At 40.4% G+C, this 5,593-nt stretch overlaps 1 protein-coding gene across 1 annotated transcript in view; it reads left to right on the top strand.

The window, feature by feature from the left end:
• The window catches only part of LOC106875167 (F-box only protein 32), a 65,057-nt gene that overhangs the window by 53,112 nt on the left and 6,352 nt on the right, over window positions 1-5,593 (top strand). The gene's annotated exons all lie outside the window — the stretch shown is intronic.

Here is a 5,593-nt window from a genome sequence, read left to right as displayed (position 1 = left end):
AATGCTCTTTATGTGGTACCAGCACCGGCAGGGTCACCAAGTAGCTTGAAAGACAAGTAATCTCTGAGAGGGAAAGGGGCATTGGAGGATATATACATATGTATATGTATGTGTGTGTGTGTGTGTGTGTGTGTTTGTGTCTCCTTGTCTTGCTTGACATTTCAAGAGAGTTGTTGTAAACAAGTGTCACTGTCACATTAGCAGTGATATTCATTTTCAATATTATGGGGAGATATCAGGTGGTGAATTGGCAGAATTGTTAACATGTCGCACAAAATGCTTGGTGGCATTTCATCAGTCCTTACCTTCTGACTTCAAATTCCCCTGAGGTTCACTTTGTATTTCGTCCTTGCAGGGTCAATGGAAGAAATACCGGTTGAACCCTGTAGATTGATGTAATCGATATTTACTCCCTCTTCTGAAATTACTAGCCTTATGCCAGCATTCGAACCTATTACCTATTCTATGGGAAAATCATGTCTAGCCTTGGGGAAATATTAACTTGCTTGGCAACAGGTGAGTGTTGGTGACAGGAAAGGCATTTGACTATAGAAAATCTAACTTAAAAGAAGTCATTCAATCCATGCAAAAAACGTATAAATAAATAGTAAAACATGATGATGATGATGACCATCATCATCATCATCATCATTAACATCTGCTTTCCATGCTGGCATGGGTTAGACAGCTTGGCTGGAACTGGTAAACCAGAGAGATGCACCAGATTCCAGTCTGATCTGGCTTGGTTTCTACAGTTGGACACCCTTTCCAATGCCAACCACTCAAAGAGTGTAGGAGGTGCCTTTTACACACCACTGGCACAGGTGCCATTTACATGACACCAGCAATGGCCACAACTATGACTCCACTTGACAAGTCTTCTCAAGCACTGCATATCATCAAAGGACTCGGTCACTTGTCATCGCCTCCATAAGGCCCAACATTTGAACATCTTGGTTCTGGCAATGGCCATGACTACAGGTGCCATTTACATGACAGTAGCAACGGCCATGGCTGTGATTTCACTTGGCTGAATGAGTTAGAATTCAACAAACAATGCTCGATCCCTGTTCCCTGTGATGTTCTTTAGGTTATTTGGTATTTGTGGTTAGATAAGAATAGTGAAGGCATGTGGCTTAGTGGTTAGGGTATTCAGCTCACAATTGTAAGGTCGTAAGTTCAATTCCAGGTAATGCATTGTGTCCTTGAGCAAGACACTTTATTTCACGTTGCTCCAGTCCACTCAGCTGGTACAAATGAGTTGTACCTGTATTTCAAAAGGGCCAGCCTTGTAACATTCTGTATCATGCTGAATCTCCCTGAGAACTACATAAAGGGTATGTGTGTCTGTGAAGTACTCAGCCACTTGCACATTAATTTCACAAGGAGGCTGTTCTGTTGATTGGATCAACTAGAATCCAGCGTGTCAGTCAGATAAGACGCCCTAGCTCCATCCTCCTCCATTTGTTTCATTTTCTTTTGCTTCCTGCCCTTTGACCATTTGGTCATTGGAGGCATTCACTGATGACATTGCAACCAGATGTTGCCACTTATCTTTGTCTTCTGCTACCCTCTGTGAGCCAGCAAAATCAAACCCTGTCTCCTTCCTTGATGTTAACCCAGGCAACTGCTCATCTGGTGGGGGTGCTGTTCTGGTTGTCATCTACTTGAATGTTTCATGGACAAGTTAGCTTAGCGGCGCCCATTCCTCTCCAAGCTGTTAACCATAACTGTATACCTCTGCCTGAGATACGCCTTGGTACCGAACACTAGGCCGTTAGCCTGAGCAGGTTCTTCAGCCCTTGGGAAATGTTACTTTGGAGTCTATTGTTTACTGGTACAAAGTTAAAAGCATACCCTCACTTGGTTTGGCCCAACAGTTGAAGTGGGGTACCGAGTATGGCGCTAGGAACCATCAAATGAAAGATTGAGTGTTGAATGAAAGTCAGTCCAACTGCCTGTTCACCCGACTATCTCAGACAAGGTGCAACTGTCAGATACCAAATATACAACCTCTATCCAGAAACCACTCTATTACATTCAATACCGTGAAGATAAAGAATCATTGAGTTATTCCCCCTGACTTTCACACAGTTGTCTCCCATGGCTCACACTGTAGCTGAGTATATGTTGGTCGACTATCGTGGTCGATAAAGTCCAACCTAACACTTTGTTCATTTGTATACCCCCATGTAGGATCTGAGGCCATAGTCAGACGCATAATGGTGACCGCATACTGGACACACAAGGGAACGCTCTGGTGTGTTAGATCTAGCCTTTATTGCCTCACGCTTTTCCATTTGGCTAACTCGTCTTTCATTTTCTTATGCTTTGGTTCCCTTCAGATACTGCTTGCCTCCGTTCAGATCTGTTTGTGGCGGTGATTTCCTATCGTTCCTCATCAAAGTCACATTTCTGGAGGGATTTTTTTTTCCAGCTGAGTAGATGACCGATGCTTTATCTATCGACTCTGGAGGGATGAAAGATGAAGTTGATTTCAGCAGGATTTCGTTTCAGAATGTAAAAAATGCCATCATTCCTGTCAGTTACTTTATCATTGCTTAAACATTTTACCAGTCAACCAGTTTTTATTTCCTCTTTTCTTTTAAATTTGTTCTGTTTAAAATTGTTATTAACGTTTTATTTGTTAAGAAGCTTGCTTTCCAACCCTGTAGTCTTGGGCAAATGTCTTCTACTATAGCTTCAGGCTGACTAAAGCCTTGTGAGTGGATTTGGTTGATGGAAATTGAAAGAAGTCTGTTGCATATATATATATGTGTGTGTGTGTGTTTCTATATATAAATATATATACAGGTGCAGGAGTGGCTGTGTGGTAAGTAGCTTGCTTACCAACCACATGGATATTGGTTCAGTCCCACTGCGTAGCGCCTTGGGCAAGTGTCTTCTACTATAGCCTTGTGAGTGGATTTGGTAGATGGAAACTGAAAGAAGCACGTCCTATATATATATATATATATATATATATATATATATATCCTCTTCTGGATGGTCTCCTTGTTTGAATTGGTGAATGCTGCCATAATCCTTGCCTTCAGTTCATCTTTGGTATTACAAAGAGTTTTGTTGGTCTCTCACTCAGCTGTACCCCACACATAATAATCAAGGATGTTGCAGTCTGGGGAGTTAGGTAGCCAGATGTTAATGATGACGTGGTTGCAGAAATTGTCTGATAGACATGACTGGGTTCTTCTACTTGTGTGGCATGGTGCAGAGTCCTGTTGCCTGACGTAGGGTCTTCCAGCAGCTACCCTGTTGACCCAGGGTAGCACTACCTCCACCAGGCACTTGATGTAGGCCACCGTGTTGAGTCTGAAGCTGTGTGGGAAGATGAACGTAGATATAACGTCACCATCACTACATCACTCGCAGTACATGTCTTCAGATTGACTCACAAACACTTTGAAATGTTCATATTAGAGCATCTGGCACAAACAGTACAGCGTGTAATTTCCAAATTTCTGGCAAAGTGAATTGCATCATGGCGCTGTTTTTCTCACAGACTGTGCCCAACTGACTTTACTATATGGTGTAGTCGGCAAAATCAAAGACAAACAATGCACATGCCCGAAATTAAAATTATGACATGGCAACAATTTACCCATCGCACCCTCTATATATGTATATAAAAATATGTATATATGTATATATATATATATATATATATATACACACACACACATACACATGTACTCACACACACACATACACATGTACTCACACACACACACACACACTACATATAGATACACACACACACACATACATAAACAGCCACAACCACACTCATATATACACACACACGCGCACATTCACATGCTATCATTACACACACACACACACAGACCTGTGCGCATGCACATACCCACACATACCTCCTTCTCTTACACTCTCCTGTCTTTGAAAGAACTTTTTCTCTACCCTTTCCCTTCCAGTCATTTCAATATGTGACCGCATGGGTATCGTTGGCGATTTTCTTTCTCCCTCTTCCCTTCTTTGGACTTTTTCTCTATTCCTGACAAAGAGCTCCGCTCGAAACATGAAATCCTCTTTTTTTTCTTTCCTTTCCTGATCGTCCAATAACACTGTACTTATTCCACATCCTCGCATTGTTGTTTTTTCGTGTTTTTTCTTGCTTGTTCATGTTTGGATAGATTATATATATATATATATATATATAGTATGTATGCATGTATGAATATGTGTGTTAGGGGGTTGGTGGATGAGTTGACGCCAGTCTTTTGTTTCAGCTTCCATTAATCAAATGACCTAAATTCCTCTTGTGCTTTTATCATTTGTCGCCATGAATAAATTAAGTATGGTCATTAAGATATTTAGATCATGATAATTAGATCAAGATAATTAATATATATGTGTGTAAACAGAAAACTATAGCTTATCTGGTGAAGAAATTCATTTTTGGTGCCTGTGGCTCAGGTTTCAAACCCCCTATGTTACATATGAAGTAGGTGTCTTCTACTGTAGCCTTTGGTTGACTAAGACCTTGTCAGTAGAATTTGATAGAAGATTCTTATTCAGTGTGCTGCACAGTAGGATTGAAACTACAACCACAAAGCTGAGAAGTGAATGTCTTAACCACACAGCTATGCTTATTCTTGTACAAAGTTATTAGCTGCTCAAATATGCTTGGGGCATATTTGAACTCATCTGAAAGCCGTTCACTGTGTTTTGTCATGGAGAAAATTTCTCACTGTAGACTAATGGGGTATTATTATTATTATTCAGTAGTTTTATTTTCATAACGTGCTTTCACTTCACTACCGAGTGCAGCTCTGTGTGCCTTGGGTATGTGCTGTGGTTTGCTGTGATGCTCTTATGGTCACTGTATTGAAAGTGTTTTGCGTAGGATGTGTGCAGTGCCCAGTAGTGCAATTTTCTGTATGTTATATATATTTGTAAGTCCTGGTGTTTTTGTTATGTATTTGTCTGAATATTTTTTTATCATGCCTAAGGCACCTACTATGATAGGAATTGTTTCTGTTTTTAGATTCCACATTCGAATTACTTCTATTTCCAGCTCTTTGTATTTTGAAAGTTTCTCCATTTCTTTTAGGGAAACGTTGTCATCTGCTGGTATTGATACATCAATTAGAAAGCATTTTTTTCTTCATTATCTTTGACAACTATATCTGGTCTATTTGCCTTAATTTCTCTATCTGTGTGTATTGGCATATCCCAGAGTATGGTTGCTTTCTCGCTTTCTGTGACCTTTTCTGGCATGTGCTTATACCATCTTTTTTCTGTTGTTATTCCATAGTGCTGGCATAGCTTCCAGTGTATATAGGTCCCAGCTCTGTCGTGTCTGTGAATATATTCCTTTTTAGCCAGGACTGGGCACCCAGAGATAATATGATTTATTGTTTCTTCTCCAGCTCCACATATTCTGCAGTTACTTGTTATGTTTCTTTTCATTATATGTTTTTGGTAATTTCTGGTGGGGAGGCTTTGGTCGTGTGCAGCAATTAAAAATCCTTCAGTCTCTGCTTTGAGTCCTGAGCTTCTCAACCATTGCTGGGATTTTTCTCTGTCTATTTCTTTTGCATTTAGTTTAGCC

Source organism: Octopus bimaculoides, chromosome 28 (assembly GCF_001194135.2).
Source record: "Octopus bimaculoides isolate UCB-OBI-ISO-001 chromosome 28, ASM119413v2, whole genome shotgun sequence".
NCBI lineage: Eukaryota > Metazoa > Mollusca > Cephalopoda > Octopoda > Octopodidae > Octopus > Octopus bimaculoides.
This window is presented reverse-complemented; position numbering and strand designations above follow the sequence as displayed.